General features: G+C 52.5%; 1 protein-coding gene and 1 long non-coding RNA gene across 4 annotated transcripts in view; one reads left to right on the forward strand and one right to left on the reverse strand.

The window, feature by feature from the left end:
• LOC137849995 (uncharacterized) lies at window positions 1–5,366 on the reverse strand. The gene is made up of 3 exons (XR_011092219.1): window positions 4,403–5,366; window positions 3,845–4,093; window positions 1–2,969 (listed from the first exon to the last, which is right to left on the reverse strand). It is a non-coding gene; the product is annotated as an uncharacterized lncRNA (long non-coding RNA).
• Window positions 5,367–6,464: 1,098 nt separating this feature from the next.
• PPP6R2 (protein phosphatase 6 regulatory subunit 2) overlaps window positions 6,465–18,765 on the forward strand; it is a 94,263-nt gene continuing 81,962 nt past the window's right edge. The window contains exon 1 of one of the 3 annotated variants that reach the window (XM_068670204.1): window positions 6,465–6,669. The gene's annotated coding sequence lies outside the window, so the exon portion shown is untranslated. Of the gene's footprint in view, window positions 6,670–18,270; window positions 18,391–18,765 lie in introns of those variants that run through there. The other 2 variants (XM_068670207.1, XM_068670206.1) reach the window with 2 other exon arrangements.

Consider the following 18,765-nt stretch of genomic DNA (forward strand, 5'->3'; position numbering starts at 1 on the left):
TTTGTCTCTGCTTTTCTTTGATAATTTATCCTACATATTAAGCAAGGAAGAAAAATGTAATGGGGTTTTCTGAGATTGTAAATAGGACCTGGCTCTTGTGCTGGACTTCTGTGGAGACCTCACCAACACTTCATATGATTGTGCTGATGAAATTGGTTGATCAGGGAAGTCTTCAGCAATAGGAAGGCCAAAGAGCTTGTATGCCTTGTGACAGTTAGAGGACTACATGACACTACACTTTAGGGCTATGAAGTTGGTGAAGGTCCTGGAACACAAGTCTTAGAAGTGGCCGAGGGAACTGGGGCTGTTTAGTCTGGAGCAGAGGCGGCTCAGGAGAGAGCTCTCTCCTTAATTGCTCTCTCCAACTACCTGAAAAGAAGGTGTGGGGAGCTGGGGGTCGGCATCTTCTCACAGATAACTAGTGACAGGACCAGAGGGAATGGCCTCGAGTTGCGCCAGGGGAGGTTCAAGTTGGAAATGAGGAGACATTTCTGCTCAGAAAGAGCAGTCAGGCACTGGGATGGGTTGCCAAGGGAGGTGGTGGAGTCACCGTCCCTGGGGGTGTTCAAGGAGAGGTTGGACGTGGTGCCTGGGGACATGGTTTGGTGGTGACATTGGTGGTAGAGGGACAGATGGACCAGATGATCTTGAAGGTCTTTTCCAACCTTAATGATTCCGTGATTCTATGATACACGTAACATTAATATCAAACAAGTAATGCAGCATATCATAACATACATTCTTTAGGTACAGTATGCTCAGAGCCGATAATAAATAATATTACTAACAGGTAATATAAAAATCCATTTTTTGTATTGGTTTAGCACCTCTGCACCCAAGTAATGGACCATAGCTACATTTAGCAAGGTGCAATGCAAACTGGACAGAGAGATTATAGGCTTTAAGCATGAAGAAGCAGCACGTCAAGGTAAACAAAGAAGGAAAAAAAAAAAAAAGCAGCAATAGAATGATGCTGGTTAGCACAATATGTGATGGTCCTACCACATCATTAGCCTAACCACAGTATTACTGCATTGCATTATGTTATGGTTTGGAAAACAGTTTATGACCACGTGTAGCTGCTGTGTCATAGCACACACAGGATATCTGAGGGAAGGCCTGGCATTTGATCTTTACTTTGATATCTCATGACAATTTACACAAACTGAGGACGTGCCCCAGAGTACTTTAGGCTTTATGTTGTCTAAACACGGAGCTTTTACAATTAATTTCCTCGGCTTGACGTGAAACAAAAACACAGAAGACTTAAAACAATGACGTGTATCTGGCTCTGTAGCCCTTTGCAAGGAGTAGGGAGACTGCTGGTCCTGTGCTCCTCAGGACTCCTGCAGAGAAAGCTACAAAGTGATATTTTCTCAGCAAAAATGTGATCTATTCAGCCTTTGAGGGCTGGGCCTTTTGAGCTTTCGGTCTCTACAAAACATCTAATCACAGGCCCATAATTTCTAGCCTTTTAAGCACCTATATGCTGCTGGACCATATTTGGGCAATAAAGGTTCTGCAGAACTTGAGAACACTGCAGATCCGATCCTCCCCAAAGCTCTGGCCCCGCTGGAGATACTGTGCTGCGCAGAGCCAGCATGTAGTTTTTGCACGGCTCCTAAGCAACCTGAGTAAATAGAACATTTCGCAACCTTAACCACAGCGGTTGCTACACTTTCATCTATAATTATCTTTTGCATCAGAGCTCTCAGGAGCACCGGCCTACCAGATTTTGCAGGATATTTTGCATTCTGCTTCAATTTGTCTGCCTTTTCTCTTGCATTGCCAGTCAGGATAATATTCCCCAGACAAAAGAAGAAACATAAATACCCTGCAGACTAGAGGAACGTGCAATATGCTGTAAGCCAAGAAATGTTAGCTCGCCAGTCTCACTTCTGATTGCTGTTTATATTCTCTGCACTTCAGAGCTTTGTTATTTGAACGAGGCCTTATAACTTGCCCCAAAAGGCAGCCAGATATAATTCTCGGTGTTTGGAAAGCCTAACACACAAATTATGTTTAGGAAAAGAACTTATGACTCCAGTAGAACGTAACTGAGACTTCTCCCCTCCTCCCTTCAGTGTTTTTCAGAATTCGTGTCAGAACTGTAGCTTGGCAATCCTGATCCAATGTCTGTTCTAACCACTACATCACGCTTCCTTTCACAGCCAGGAACGGAGCCCAGCATTCCTGATCGTCGACCTCCTGTTGCTGGTTGTGCAGCATCCTAGCAAAATGCGTGCGGAATCGCGCTCCAGGTGTGAACCGTCAGTGAGGCCCCGGCTCATCCTCCAGCTCCAGGCTGGGGAACTGTGCTGAGGGTCTGGAGCCCATAATACTCACTGCGCTGTGGGTCTGAAGACAAAAGTATCCGCAGTCTGCCAAAGTCTCTGTGGCCATGATCTTTGGATTTCTGACAAAAATTCCGCGTCTTTTACACTTTTTCGTTAAGCCTCAAATTCCCAAATAAAACTCACTTAGAACAAGGTTCAGTGCTTCAAAGAAAGAACCAAACAAGCCATGTTATCCAGTAGTACAGCGAGTCACACCACAAAACGTGTAATATGTCCTGGCGGCTTGATGTGCAAATCAGTTATTTGAGTTAAACAGTGGCAGCTTTTCAAGTTCGGGGGTGAAAGCTAACAACATAGTTTTAGCTGATTTTGTACAGATGTGGAATACATCCTCAATGTGTAGCTAAAAAAGTGAGGCAGTATTCACCAGACTTGTCCAATGACTACAAATTTGCATACGGGACGAAAGTGCAATTAAGCATGCTAATTGTTGGGGTGCGAGCCCAACGAAGGCAGGGCTAACCGCCAGGACAGGACACGGTGGCAGAGCCTGCGGCCGTGGCTCCAGGTGCAGTTCTGCAGTGCAGGCAATGAAGTGACAGCGAGCGACGGTCCTGGTTGGGGCCAGTGGGATGAATTCTTGTAGCCGCAGAGTGCTTTCTTGGCCACCTGCTAGAATGAGTTCTGTTTGTTGCGTGCTTACACAATTCGGCTTGTTTAGAAATGGTCTGTATCCATTATTGTTAGCGTCAACAGAATCCCAAATGACATACAAATTGGCACCGGGACAACTTTGCTATCTCAGAGAGCTTGCAGCTGAGCTACTCTTCCGCGAGACTTTTTGACACAGCGCAATGGCAGACAGATTCAGCTTCTTAATCTTCCTCTAAGACAGGGAGAGCTGAGGTCACCGGCCAGAATAGCGGCTGCATCCCATTGCTTGAGTTACTGTTAATTTAAGCAGAGCTGGCACTGTTGTACCTTGCTCTTTCTTTCTCTTAATTCTATGTGAGATGAGCAGTGGTGAAATCAGGCGGATATAAAACACTACGTAAACAGCAAAGCTGTTTCTTTCTCTTATCCGCAGGCCTTAGGATTTAAAAGTAAATTCATGCTTTTGTAACCTGGTGAAATTACTGTTCTAGTTTAATCAGAAATGGTAAAAATCCTTAGGATTTTTTCCTATAAAAGCGTGAAAGAGACACTCCTTTTCTGAATATATTTTTGCTGGATTGGGCACTGACTAATCACAAGATCATTCAAGTGCACGTTGGACTGAATATGGCCAGCATGAATTTCAATAAACAATTGTCTGGAAATGCTAACACCGCTGGAGCGAGGACACCAAATCATCGGCTCCTTCCTGTTTAGGAAGGCTGAGACATTGCTGAGAGGAGAGTGACACGATAATATTTTTAATTATTTATATCCTGGCGTGGATTTTAATGACAGTGAGGGATGTGAAACTTGAAATTGCCAAATTTCCATATGTGCACAAGTGGACAGACATGATTTTTGTATCTGTTTGAACAGGAAAGAGGTCATACCAGTATTCAGCACCTGCGTGTCAGCACGAGTAGCCCCAGAAGAAACCCATGGCTGCTTGCAGCAGAATATAGCTGGCCGTGTAAAACACCCAGGGGCTCGGTCCCGCGGGCCATTCTGCTGGCTCCAGTAGCGCTCCCAGTTCCTGTGCCTGCCTCTGTGCCGGGTTGGGAGAGGTGAGCTGGTAGCCCGAGTCCATCCTCGCTGCCAAACCCATGCAGTTAAGCAGTGTTTTAGTGTATTTTGTAGATCTGGAGGAGAAAAGAAGGAAGCTGTTCCAAGACCTATATTCTAGAAATCAGCTGGGGCAGGCAGGGTCTCCAGCTCTGGCCCTCTGGCTCTGAGTGGGGAGACAAAACGAAAAGCCTCTGGGCACGTCTGGAAGAATCGAGGATTTCCTTGGATTGCCATTGCTCCGGCCCCAGAAGCCACAACATGCCATAAAAAGTGCTTTATAAGCTCATTACCCTCCAACAGACAAAACAGAGAAATGAAACTTAAGGAGTTGTACTAATATTTTCTTTTTTTTCCTTGTTAATGGCCAACAAAGTGTTAATTACCATACTGGCTGTTAACAATCCTGGAGCCTTTGCCTTCGAGCCCTTATGATGAGAAAACCAAACATTGATGAGAATCGTTGCCAATTTGGTATGCTCAGTGATGGCGGAGATTTTTTATGGTATTTCTGCGGGGGAAAAAAACCCACCCCTATGGTGCAAACAGGGCGGTTTTAAGGCAGTTCTCTCACCGCCGTGCTGGCCCCATCTCCCCTGTGTGGTTCCATCCAGGGGGGCCTGGTTGCCACCGAGACCCTCTCAGCAGGGTTTTCTCCATAGGTCTGTCCGCAGGTGCTGGAGCAAACACCGATGCGTGACATTATGAACGTGTGACATTATAAATGTGAATTAATAGAGGCAGGCCTAGGGCTGAAGGCGAACTGGCAGGGAAGACGAGCCGTGGTGGCAAACCCAATGGCAAGAATTGGCTTTGGAATTCAGAATTAACTCAGTTCCTGCTCGGTTCCTGCGTGGTGCTGGCAGGGAGGAAGCAGTTTATGAGCACTCTGAGACAAATTCGGGCAAGGCAGCAGCGAAGCCGACTTAATCCAGCGCGGCAGCGTGACTCAGAGCCTTGCTGCCCAGCGCCGCTCCGCTCCATCTCCCCAATCATCCCTTTTCCTTTTCCTTCCCCTCCCGTTCCCCCCAGCCCCACACCCTCTGTCCCCACTCCCAGTGACCCCAGCAGGGCCCAGTCCCCCCCGTTCCCAGTGAGCCCAGCAGGGCCCTGCCAGGTGCTCGCAGCTCGGCCTCTGCGTCCCCGTGCCGGAGCTGTGCCCCCCAAGGGCTCTCGCTGTCCCCTGGCATTAAATGCCACCCCAAAGGCCGTGAGCTGCCCCACAGTGGCCCCCTTGGTGCGAAGCCCTCAGCCTGCACCCCCCGAGGCCCCATGGCCTGTCCCCGCTGTCACTGCCAGTAGTGATGGGGCCTCCTCCAGGCCTGTCCCCCTTCCCCAGGCCCTGGCCCCTTCCCCTGTCCCCATTCCCCTTCCCCCGTCCCTGGCCCCTTTCCCCACAGTGCCTGCAGGGCCGGGACCAAACCACCGGGCCCTGTCCCCTTCCCCTCCTGCCCCCCCCAAATCCCTTCACGTCCCCCTCAGGGACCCCCAGACCCTTATGCCCCCCATCATGCCATGCCCCCCCCATCCCCTCATACTTCCCTCAGGCCATGACTCCCCCCATCCCCTAACCCTGTGCCTGCCCCCCCAGGCTGTGACCCCCCCCCCGATCTCCTCACACCCCCCTATCACCCTGTTCCCCCCAAATCTTCACACCCCTTGAGGCTGTGACTCCCCCACAACAGGCTGTGACCCCCCCATCCCCTCCCATCCCCCTCATGCTGTGACCCCCCCAATCCCCTCACACCCCCTCAGGCCATGCCCCCCCCATCCCCTCACCCTGTGCCCCCCCCCATCATGCCGTAACCCCCCCATCCTCCCACCTCCTCACCCTGTGACCCCCTTCATGGCTGTGACCCCCCCCCATCCCCTCAGTCCCCCCTCGCCCCGTGACCCCCCATCCCCCGACTCCCCCCTCAGGCCGTGCCCCCCCACTGTCACACCCCCCCACCCCATGCCCCCCCATCATGCCGTGACCCCCCCATCCTCCCACCCCCTCACCCTGTGACCCCCTTCATGGCTGTGACCCCCCCATCCCCTCACTCCCCCCTCACCCCGTGCCCCCCCCCATCCCCACACCCCTCACCCTGTGTTCCCCCATCCCCTGACCCCTCCTCACCCCCTGCGCCCCCCTATCATGCTATGCCCCCCCATCCTCCCACCCCCTCACCCCATGCCCCTCCATCATGCCATGACCCCCCCCATCCCCTCACCCTGTTCCCTCCCCATCCCCTCTCCCTGTGCCCCCCCATCAGGCTGCGCCCCCCCCACCCCCTTCCACACCCCCCGCCCCTCCCCTCTCCCCTCTCCCCCCCTCCCTCCCTCCCTCCCTCCCCACCCCTCTCCCGGCCCCGCCCCCTCTCCCTCCCCGCCCCTCCCTCCCCGCCCCTCCCCTCCCCCTTTGGCCCCGCCCCCCGCCCCCGCCCTCCCTCCCTCCCCCCCCCCTCTCTGGGCGCTGGGCAGCAGCGGGGCCGCCGCCATTTTGGAGGCCGCCGGAGCGCCCGCGCCCGCCGCCCGCTGTCAGCGCAGCCCCGGCCCCCGCCGCGCCCCCGCCTCGGCCGCGGCCCATGCCCGCCGCGCCGCGGGGCCTCGCAGCCAGGCAGCGCCACAGCGGCCCCGACAGGGGCTGGACGGCAGGGCCGGACCCCAGCAGGTGAGACCCGCGGCCGGGCCCACCGCCGAGCTGTCACCGACACCGGGGCCGGGCCGCGCCCCCCCCCCCCTTTCCTCCGCACCCCCCCTCGCCTCCCTCCACCTCCGCCGCCTTCACGGAGGCTCCTGTGGAGGGCCCGGGGTCGCTAGGCCCGGTGGGGGCGGTGCGCGGCCTGCCCCTCACCCGCCTACACCGCGACCCCCGCCCGGCCCCGCGACCCCCCCCCCCCGAACCGCGACCCCCGGGACCCCCCCGGGGTTGCCCCGCTGCAGGCCCGGGCCCGGGCCCTCCCCGCCGGCCCTGCCCGCGGGGGTCTGAGGGGGACGAGTGTAGGGGCCGGGGGGTGCTGTGGGGTCAGGGGGGTGCTGTGGGGTCGGGGGGAGCCCCCATGGTACCCCCCCGGTGCCACCGTCCCGTTGCGGGGTCCCGCAGGGGGGGGGGGCCGCTGCCCTCAGGGGGTCCCTTCGGAAAGCCGGGGCCTTGTTTTGCAGCGCTTCAAAAAAAAAAAAAAAAAAAAGGAAAAAAAAACAGCACCACAAAAAATAACAAAAAACACAACAACTAGGAAGTGAAAAACAGGCGCAGAGAACTTGGGAGGGCCCGAGGTGCTTTTCGGCTCTTGATCTCCCCGTCAGGAACAGTGACTCGGAAAGCCGAGGCCTTGTTCCCGATGTAATCTGTTTTCCCTGCAAAGCGAAAGGAGAAAGTTGCTATTTTCAGGCCCAGCGTGTAGCTGCCGACCAGCAGGCTTTGCTTTTTAATAACGCCCGGCTTTAAGGGTGACGGGAGATCAAACATTGATGATTTTCCTTATTATCCTGACACTTCGAGGCAAACAGCCTGCCAAAATATTTCGGTGGTTTTAAAAAAAAAAAAACAAAAACCCCCTAGTGCATGGTAGTGTAGCAATTTCCATAGCAACGGCTGGTGATATCATGGTAAGCAAAGTTACATTTTGGGCCGCGCAGGAGGAGCGTAAAACGATCCTGAGCGAGCCCATAAACGCCTGCTCGGGGGATGACCCGGGGCTGGGCAAGAACACAACCCTTGGAAACCGGAGGCCTGCTTTGATTCTCGTCTCTCTGTCGTGCAGACGTTTCTGGGGCCTTTGGCACGTTCTGGGTGTTACGTTGCAAATCTGGGGACAGTGTCCTGGTTAGAAATGGGGTGGAAGTTGTGGTGTGGCAGCTCCCAGGAGGAGCTGAGGCGGTGGCACAGCAGGGTTGGGCAGGGGGCAGATTTGAGGTGCTGGGGGGCTCCTGCCTGGTTCAGCCCCCCGTTGGCAGCTGCTGTGCACGGGGCGTTTGCTCGGGGGTGGCGGGGAGCTCCGAAATGCCCTCGTTATGAGCACGGTGCTCGATGGAACCGTAACGCTGCCGTAGGAGGGACGGGCTGGAGTTTTAAGTTCATAGTTCAGAAATCGGAGTGTCACATTCAAATGGACGATAAAGCCAGCTATCTGCAGCCCTGTATCTCGTTACCCTAGTAATATTTGAGCACCCTCAGACCGTGGGTTGGAGTCACCCGTAGGACACCACAGGGTGCTGTCAGCAGTGTCACAGCCCTCTGCCCTGCTCCCTTGTGAGGGGATGGTGGAAAGCAGGGGGTGCCTGCGGGGCTGCTGGGGACAGGCGGTGCTTTGGGGTCTCCCCGGCTCAGGACTCAGCTGGGATGAGCTGGGGCCTCGCTGTCCCCAGGTTGTGCAGTCCTGAGCTCCAGGAGGAAGCAGCTCCATGGACGGGCTTCTCCTCCTCCTCGCAGGGCTGTGCTGGCTGGAAGGAGCCCTTCCTCCCATGCCTGCTCCTTGCTTTTACCGGCTGTCAGCTGAGGTGCCAAAGAGAAACCAAAAGCGCTGCTCTGTCCTGAGCACCACAGAGCTTGGGCGACTGAAGGTGTTGCATTCAGGGAGAGGGAGGACAGACTTTTGTGTTCCCTGCTGCTGGTAACGAGGTCTGAGAGGTGTAAGTGTAAAAGCTGCAGATTATACGTTGGGGAGAGTGACTCCACATGCATAATCAAGCAGTGTGTTTTCTTAACACGGTGGCTTGGAGTCTGAAGTGTCAGTGCCTGAAGGGCAGCAGCGAGAGCAGCCTAATAAGCTCGGCCGTAAAAACGGGTGAACTGGAATGCCGAGAAAGAGGAGAGAGCCTCGTTAGAGTAAACGCTGCTGAAACAATAGTAGAATGACGAGAATAACAGGGAAACTTGGGTGTAAGTGACACGGGAAGAACAGTTGAGGTCAGGGAGTGGGGAGCGAAGCAGGAGCCGAGTGTTGGCAGCTTGGGAGCTTTGCAGGGAGGAGCACCTGGGGGAGGTCTTGCTGCTGGTGGTGGGAGGTTGGTGGAGCACTAATTGCGGGGAGCAGAGTTAAGAGGCCGCGCTCCGGAGCGATGCCGGCTCCCATCTAGGCAGTCAAATATGGAGCTGCAGTGCCGAGGAGCAGTCGTGCGCTCCCAGCCCTATTTATAGGGTAAGGCAGTTCTGTTCTTAATTATCTTTGATGGGCCGGGGGATCGCTTTGGCTGTTTGTTACCTCCTTCTCACGGGAGATCTACAGACGTGAGCGGGTTTATGTGAGGATCAGGGAAGAATGTGGCCTCTCCGTGACCAGTAGTAGCAACAAAGGAGCTGAGGTGTCCTCTCTGATTCAATATTATGAGAAGCAGAAGCACGTTGGCTTTTCTGGCCGCGGCTGTGTTCCTGGGCCACTTGTTCCTTTCGTTGCGCTTTGCTCCTTCCCTCCCTGTGCCCTCCCCTCCCCCTAGGCCTTGTTTTGGTCCTAAGGCAGGCGGCAGAGCAATAACCAATATTGACTTTATCCTGACGTGCCTGGGCTATTTTTACCTGCGTGTTAACTCGGGCAGGGGGGAAATCCAGGCAGAGAAATGTTGAAGTTATCTCAGGTAAGGAAGCTTTCACAGCCGGCGTGAAGAAGCTCGGGTTCTGCAGTGCCCTGTGTGTGCCTAGGGCTGGAGCCCACTCTGTGAGCTGCAGGTCGACAGCTCTGGCTGGATCTGGACAGCACCATTCTGGCTTTTTGCTTTTTAATGCCACTTGGTCCGAGGGAAACCCGAGGGGCTGCCGGTGGCCGCGGCTGTGCAGCCGTCCCCGGCGTGCAGCCGACAGCGTGCTTTGGCAGGGGTCGGGAAGGGGCTGTCAGCAGGAGCGGGATGAGCTCGCTCAGAAGAACGTCGTGGCAGGAGGAGGAAGTCAAAAGCATCGGCCTGAGCCTGGAAGCTCTGCAGCTGTTGTGCTGGGGCTGCTGCCTGCTGCCAGGTTTTTTTCTGTTTCTCTTTCTTGGTGCCTGCCGGACTTCTCGTCCCGCGTGGGGCAGCCGCTGGCCCTGTTGGGAGCGAGGTGCCAGCTGCCCTGCTCCCCTGGGCCCTGTCCCCGGCGTGGCAAACACCAAATTTCTCACCGCTGCGTCCTGACACGGCTCTGACACAATCTTATCTGTACAGAAGGGAAGCCGGAAGGCACGAGAAAATAACATTATGGGTAAATGGCAAAGTTCAGGGAGCTCCTGAAGGCAGCCAGGCCGCGCTCGGGGCCATTTCGTTACCTCGGCAAAATAAAACTTCCACCAAGCTCGGTTTTGGTGGGGGTGGTTGGCCATCTACAGGATTTGCACAAACTTTCCCAACATATTGATCCTTGAATTCAAGGTTTTTGTTGGGTTGGCAAACGACTCTGCCGCTCTTCCTCTCGTGCCCATCGTAGGCTTTTTTCCTCTCTTCAGTTCTGCAGTTTGCTGCTGTTCAGAACGCCGTGGCTCGCAGTGACACTGGTAAACATTTTGTCACTTTGATTTTGATTTTCTTTGGCAGAATCAGGAGCAGCAGCAGCAGAGCAGGCATCAGCACTGCTCACTGAGGGGGAAGCACAAAAGGGTGCAAAGACTGCGGCGGTGGAGGTGGCCGTTCCTGCTGCAGCCTGCGGCAGGAAGAAGGCAACACAACACGTTTCAGTTTCAATTTTGTCTTTAATTTTTCCCTGGTAGACTTATGTTAACAGACAGCGCATGTGATGGGTATGCCCTCACGTTTCCTGATGATGCCGTGCATTCCCTGCCGTGTTCTCCCTTCCTTTCTCCCCTTGCTCTTCATTCCTGATGGTCTCGCAGAACCTGGGGCTGTTCCAGCTTCCCAGCTCCATGTGCACAGGGCGGGGTGGCACAAGGCAGGCCGTGTTTCTGCAGCCATTTACCGTTTCATTTTGTTCCTTCAGAGCATCCTCTGGCATCCCATTTACTGTAATCCTTCTCTTTTAAGAGCAATTTCCACTTTTTAGAAGGATAACTGAGACTGCAGGAGGTCAGGTTGACAACTCTCTGCCTCCCCAAGCCAAAGGACAAGGGTGCAGCTCCGGGGCCCTGTGATCTGGCCCCGGCCCAGGCTGCTGTGTGTTGGCATTAACACTTGTGCTGCCGCTGAACGCCAGCGCTGCTCCAGGTGAGGAGCTTGCAGCTGGATCAGCTCCCACGAGCAGCTCGATGTGCGGTTGCACAAGCAGTGCTGACACACGGAGGATGCGGGAAGCCGACCTGGGAGGGAGAGGAGGGCAGAGCAGGTCTCTGTCTGCATTTGAATAAGGTGTGGTTCCCATTGAACTGATCTGAGTTTGCAGCGTGGCTGTTCCTGCTTTGTCCCGTGCTTCCAGGGAGCCGCGCTGTCAGGACTGCTCCTCCTGCTCGATTTTATTTCTGCTGCCTTATTGTACTCTGGGTACTCAGCACCGTAGGGACTGAGCACCGCTGCCCTACTGGCGGTCTGCTAAATGGGAAGGGGCTGCAGCGGTGTGAGGGAAGGCTGGGATTAAATCAGACTGAGCATAGCAGGTGCCATATCAGGTCATCCTCAGAGTCCCGAGACTTCAGCTCCTGAGCTATAGAGCATCCAGGTGCTGGCCAACAGGTGCCCAGCCATCTCTCTGTTTAACAAATGAGAGGATCCTAAATACCAGATTTCAGCTTGGTTCTATTGCACGTTACCCTTTTCAGGTTCTTTTAGCGTGGGTGATTGCTTTCCTTAGGGCTCAGTTGGTTTGTATTACTTAGGCCTTCTCGCAGTCCTTTATTATATCACTTTTTAATGTTGCATTGTCCATGGTATGTGCTACATCTTGGTCGTGGCTTTTGTTTTCTCCCGTGGCTTTCTAAGCTGCTTTTCCATAACATTGTGTTTCAGACTCTGCCTTCGCTTTCAGGGGATTGGAGACTTGTCCCTGAAGCTCAGATCTCTCTGATGTAAATGCCTACATCTGAGGTAACCGTTTAGGGTTCCTTTTTTTAGTCAATGGAGAGAAACAGATGCTTATTTTCTTCTGATGCAAAAGTCTGAAATAGTTTTGCTGTAGAAGCGCTCGTTTCTCTCCTACAGCAGCGGGAGTTTGGGTGACTAATTCAGATTAGTCATCGATAGCATAAATATCTACAAGCTAGGTGAGGCAGATCCAATTCCAGAAGAGCGGACTCGCTGGGCAGAGGTCCTGATGGGGCTCTCCTCGTCTCACCGAGGTTGCTTCCTTGCCCGTGATGGATTGTAAGGTTAATGTGGCCTTGGGTATGTTTTGCAACGTGCTGTGCCCTTAGCTCTGCTTGGTGAGTCTTCTTCCTCTTTCACAGCTGGCTGATGAGTTTGAGGTGGAAAGCAGAGTCTTGAAATGATTCGGAGCACCTGGTTACCTGCTTGAGACCAGCGCAAGCTGAAGTTTTTGTCATTTACATGACCAGCACAGTTGGATTTCAAGGTTCTGGCTGAGACCTACAGGTGCTAACCAGCACAGTAGCTATATCCTGTGGTTGTCTGATGGGTTGGGGTCATAAACAAACAGTGAGCGCCGTGCTGCAGAAGGCAGCACTTCTCCACGCCTCTGCACTGGTAGCGGGGAGAGGACCCTGAGAGGTACAGAAGTTTGGCATCGCTGTTCCAGTAAACATAAATAGGAATCTTGCTCCTTTTCTAAAGACCATTTAAGTATGACCAGTCATGGGACTGTTACACGCATCTGGGTTTTGTACAGACTTGAGGCTGAGGTGGCAGAGTTGTTTACAAAAATAAGTCATCTGAGGATGCCGAATTTTGCAGAGAAGTGCTTAATGTTTTAGGGATGCAGCGCCAGGAATAAATGCGTGTTTGCTTTCCATCGATGTTACGCTGTACCCGCTGTTTCCTCTTACAAAACAGGCAGCTAATTTCATTACTTCTGCTTTTCCTGATGCTTCTGTCATCTTTGTTTTTAGTTAATCGTAGTCACTGTAAAGTCACCCTTTCAAATAATCAGTGCTAATATCTGCAGTTCTTTCAGCGTGGCGGCTTTTATCCAGTACCGTGTGTGTGTGTGACCCCCAGGTCTGCCTTTCCCCTCTGCTGCAGACAGCAGTGCTGCTGAGGAATGTTTTGTCTTTTCCATCTCTCAGAAAAGGCCTCGCCACTTTGACTCCTGTTTTCTTGAATAAAGTTTTAACTCTGTTGAAGTGAGCTTACCCGTGCTGGTTTTTAAAATACCTGGAAGAAAACGCTGGGATGAGTTGGTAGAGTTCCCAAGGACAAAACTATTTAATTTTAGTCTAAGAAGAGAAGAGCAAATACAAATATTTAGTGTATACCTGGGCTTTTACCAAGGATCTGTGAAATGAAACCAAATCACTTGGCAGTCACAGCAGAAATTTGTCATGCGAGGAAAAAATGGTTGTGTAGCCAAAGTTGGTAGGCTCTGCCATAGTCATGAGGGAACTATTTTGGAAAAGCAGGAATTTTACCAAATTGCTAACAAACTGATGGCAGACCAAGTGTTTGGAGAAACAGGAGAGTCTCAAAAGCCCATGATAAAAAGAAATTGTCTTCCATCGGCCCGTGTGTTGAAGTTTTGGTACATGAAAGGCACTCCTTGCTGGAAGGAAATCACAATTGGTGCATGTGGGCCTGTCTAAACTCTGGCTGCCTGATGGGGAAGAGATGGGAGAAGAGCAGGCAGCGCTGTTGGAAGGTCTCTGGAAATTCAGCTCCGTGTGCAAATAACGAGCCAAATAACAGAGAGTAGTTGTTGGAATGGGTGCTGTGCCTGGAGATGGTGAAACGTTGTGTGTGGTAGTGGTAGAGACAATAATGAAGTGTCTTTAAAGAAAACAGCACGGCAGAGAAGACTGAAAAATAAGACTGGGTTATCTGCTATATAAAAAAAAAAACGGCAAGGGGAGCTGATAGGGTGTGTGGAAGCCCAGGTGTATTTCTGGTTCATGATTTCTGGTGAGCAGACAGCTTGTGAAGCTCGGTGTTGGTTATTAATTAGGCCAAGAGTTTGTAGGCTTGACTTCGTGTGTGGGTGTTCCACCTGTGTAAGAGGAGGAAACATTTGTGTGTGACGTTCAATGACACCTTCGTGTACTGGGAGCAGCACAGGTACCTGTGCAAGTTACTGGTGGGATTGAGAGGTGTCCCCCAGCATCTTGTTTTCCTTGTCCCTTCTTGGCTTTTCTTTTTGCCTAATCCCGAGCCAGCTGACTGTGCCTGCTTTTGGGGCTGACTGCCCTAGGACGTCTCTGTGATGCCGATCCCCATTTGAAACCAGGGGTGCTCCTCTGGCCCGCACCGCTTTCCTGTGCTGTGGTAGTACAGAAGCAGCAGGAACATTACCTAACGTGGCTCCATAAGGTAAAGCTGCAGTCCGGCCACTTGTAGAACACAAAATGTGCTCTCGAAGGCATCTCCAGCCGTGTGCCTCCCGCTGGCACAGCCCTGTGCTGCCGGGTGCCTGTGTGGCTGCAGCTCCTGGTGCTCAGGGCTCTCGGCACGGGGGGAATGCAGCAGGGCAGTGGTGTTGCTGCCTGTAGCCTGCTTTGCTGGACATGGAGTTGGTATTCCAACAAGCTTGGTGTCATGTAAACGAATCTCAAAGATGACTTCTAACTGTGTAGTTGGGTGCAGCACCGAGCAGTCTTGAATGCGAGGCTTTACTGCAGCTAGGATGGTCGCTGAGCTGCTGCCCTGTTCCTGCAGCTACCCCAGTCTGTGTTCTCTGAGGGATTTTACAGACTGAGCGTGTTTACTGCTGATCTTCTGCGCAAGGCCGATGTATAAACTGTGGGAAAAGAAAACAAACCCTAGAATTTATTAAACTTGGAAAAATAGATATCGCTCTTTAAAGCCTCTTGAAGTTATCACCCTCCCTGTTGCAGAACCTGTGCTTTTCGTTAGTGCTTTTGGTCATGTTTAAGGCCGTTCAGTTGCAATGTGAACTGCTTGAAACTAGAGCTTAAAGCCATAGTTTGACGTGCATTGAAGCTGGCAGCAGCGCTGGAGGGCTGTCCCTTTCTTGCTGCTCATCCCCATTCTTCGCTTCTCTGCCCTCACGCCTTGCTGGCGCAAGCATTTGTGCAGCCGTGCTGTGAGCCAGTTGGGGAACGATCCAGCTGAGTTCTCTTTCTGCTCGTAGTGCATGGAAAGGAAAAACGACTTTTTTCATCAGTGCAGCCTTGAATACATGGCAAACTGCAGCAGAATCGCCAGCGCATGATTCCGGTTTGCCATTTGACGAGCAAGCTGAGCTCCAAAGCTTGTTTGTCCGAGTGAACGCCAAAAGGGTGGGTCTGAAACTTCCAAACGATCGTTTTCCTTTCAAGATGTCTCATGACATAAAGCTCGTAAATATACTGAAGTGGTGCCATGCAATGGGAAAACAGATTGGTGGTCTGTTGTTGTATGGAAGATTTTTAAGTGTTGTAATATTTATTGTAACTGCGGAGATGCTTGGATTGACTTCCTTGTGCGGACTGTGCCCATGTGATACCCTGAGCCATTAAGGAAATGAAGATGCACGTTTAATGACCTGTTTTAGGGCACTGAGTAGTTACAGTTCTGAAAAGCAGTGTGCTGCCTTGTTTGTGTGGTTTGGTAGAACAGCCGGACGTGGGAATATTCTGGGAAAGCTGCAGCGGAGGCACGAGTGTGGCTGTGCCGCTTTGGACTTGTGTGGGGGACCAGCAGAGTAACACGGCAGTGGTTTGTCTCGCTTGGTTGAGGACATCGTGGTCCTGATGAAATAGGTGCGTCTGAAACCTACAGCTCTTGATCTTCTTGAAAAGCACAACAGGAAATCTTTTATTTGCAAATGCTGCTGTTTCACCGTCAGCAGTCTGAACGGCGTGCTGTGCTGCTGGCTTGTTCTGGGGGTGCAGCGAGGAGAAAATGCCCAGGGTCCGGATCTGTGTGGGACGTGGCTCTGCACAGCAGATTGTCTGTAAAATGCTCCTGGCTGGAGAACACCAGCATCTCGTTTTTGAGACAGTCTAGCCAACGACTTCTGAAGGTGATCAGGAAGAACTCAGTTTGTTGCTTAGAAGTCTGAGTGGCATCCAAGTCTCGTTCACTCAGGTAAGGAGGCAAGGGAGCGCGGGGTGGAGTGGCTGAGGAGTCCTGCAAGAGATGCAAATTGGCATTTAAAACCCCCGTGGTTTTGTTGTGCTTGTTTAACAGCGATTGAGTGCTGGCTTTGTAATATTCAAATTGAATTGCAAATCTTACACTTAAAGGGTAATCTTTAAAGTGAAGCACTGAAATCCCTGCAGGAGGGTGACTTGGAGAGGCTGCCCCTGCTCTCTGACTGCATGGGGGGCCAGGCTCCAGGATGACTCGGTCCTGTAATGGTGTGAAATGGTCAGGGATGGAGAGCAGTGGGGGCTGGCAGCTCCCAGCTGGCCGTGCCCTTATGGATGGAGGGACGTTGTTAGGCTGGGGAGCCCCATACTTGGTGTGCTCAGTTCCACAGGCTTTCGGCTGACCTAGAAAAAAAAAAGCCTTTTTTTCTGTGCAATTATGTTCACACTGACTTTGGTGTATTTTTGTGGCTAGTTTTTCTGCATTTTTTGGAAGCATAGCAGTTTCTTCAGTGTCTGGGTGTGTTGAATTTCATTAAAAATGCAACATTTAAAAAAGCTGTGCAAACTTTGTCCTTAGCATGGGGTAGGGCAACGATTTAGCTAGATGCTAGGTGGGGATAAAGCTGATCTTCAAAACAAAGTACTTCTTGATAGCATCTTTTTATTAGGAACTTCAGAAGCGTGAAATAATTAGAAGTAACTCTTAATTTCGGGTGCATATTTGTCCAACAGACAGCCTTCATCATGCTTTGCCTGCAGCAGTTTTTTATTTAAAGGAATAGAAATGCCTCGCTGTGCTGGTACACCAGGCTGCTGCAGCTTGGCATTGGCTGCTTGTGTCCGAGGAGTGTAAGCACGGCCTCTTTCATCCCCCAGTTAGGTGCTATGAAAAAAATGAAGGAATTCGTATCGCTAGCTCAGAAGAGGAAAGCAGAGGCAGGTTCCTGGCTTGCTGCTGAGCTGCTGCTCTGCTTGGGAGTTTTTTTTATCTGATAGCTCCACGCATGTCTTCGTGTTTGCACATCAGCAGCTGGGGCTGGGCAGTCCCATGGGAAGGCGGCCGCCTCCTGGGTCAGGGCGAAGTTCTGGCCTCGTGGGGCCGAAGGAGGCAGCACCTCGGGGCCCTGGGCTGGGGATGGGTCCTGGGTGGAGGATGTCAAAAAAAAGCTCTGCTGGGAGACACGGCTGCAGTGCCCAGGAGGTGCTGGGTGCGCTCGGCAGGACCCTGACCTGTCCTGTCCCTCCTGGAGGAGCTGAACCCTGGGGGCAGAAGCAGAGGGGTGCGCTCGCTGCAGGAATGTGATCCCGCTCCCCAGGACCCCGGCCAGCCTTCCAGCAAAGCTTCGCTGCCCTTCTGCTGGGGAAGGGGCCCACAGGCACAGTCCGTGGGGTGTTTAACCAGAGACGCATCCTTCACCTGAACGGAACAGAAACTGCTGACTGCTCACCTTTGGAGATCATCTGACTCGGAGGGAGTGGAAGGAAGATGAAGCAATAAATCAGTGATAAACTAATAAACTAAGTGCTTCTTAAACAACAACAACAACTGCCTGGTGAGCACAGGGTATGAGATGCAAGGTTTTAAGCGCTGGTTATCCCAGCACTGAGTCAATGGCTAACTGCAGAGCTCACCCAGTACAACAGAGTCGATCAATAATGCTGTGTGCTCAGTTGTAGGAGGTGACAAAGGTTACAATGCCTGAGTGCTTTCTGGTGGTGAGACTTCGCTGTGTACAGGCTCAGCCAGAGCTTGGCAGAATTGCAGTGGCTGGAGCCTTCGTCAGCTCTGAGGGCTCTCATTCCTCCTGCTTTGCCTCCCGATCGCTGCCTGTCAGCAGGGTTGGGAAAATGGGTGAGAGTAGGGCACAAGGAGAAGGATGCTGAGTGAGAAATGTGCTTATGGAGATTTGTGATGTTAACAGAGAGGTTTTATTCACGTTCTGCAGCCACAAGGAGCCCTGGAGGTGCGGTGATGACTCTTGCAGGGTTTCACAGAGAACCTTCATGGATAACATCTCTCGGCACCGCTGTCACTAAACCTGCAGCTGGCTGTTCTAGCAGGGATGGGCTGATGGCACAGAGCTAACTTGGGAGCAGAGAAGGCTGTTTTAGACTCATCCAGACTCCCCTATTAGGGACAGCTGCTCATTTCATCTTAATTCCTTAATTTATTGCAGCTGTTGCTTACAAAAGCTGTGTTCTTGCACCTGAGGCCCACCTCAGGTTGCTGTGTGAGCTGCGTGTGTCTCACAGGCTGTACCCAACCCTCGCTTTCTGTTTTTCTCAGGGCTTTGTGCTCAGTCTTCCACTGTAGTAGGAAGCTTCAGTTTCAGTGTAGCACTAGGGTAAGTACAGATTTGCCTAAATGTTTTTGATCTTGGGAGATTAAGGCTCTGCATACCTGTAGAAGACAGATTTCTATCTTGCTCTTATGCCTAGTGCCTTACTGCTTGCAACATGCTGCGTGTAGAATAACGCCTGCCCACGTTGGTGTTAGGTGTGAGAGCGCGTGGAGCACGTCAGGTAACCTGCCATAACGGCTGTACTGGCTGTACTGCCTGCTGGGTTGGTGAGACACGGGAGATCTGGTGCTGGCGGGGGGGCCAAAGTGAAGCCTGCCAAGGCTCGGTTTTCAGAGGGTGTCTGCAACGGTGTCCCGAAAGAGAACAAACCCCGTGTGTCAGGTAGGAAGGGCTCCTCCATCAGAAGGGTGGGTTTCC

Source organism: Anas acuta, chromosome 1, assembly GCF_963932015.1.
Source record: "Anas acuta chromosome 1, bAnaAcu1.1, whole genome shotgun sequence".
NCBI lineage: Eukaryota > Metazoa > Chordata > Aves > Anseriformes > Anatidae > Anas > Anas acuta.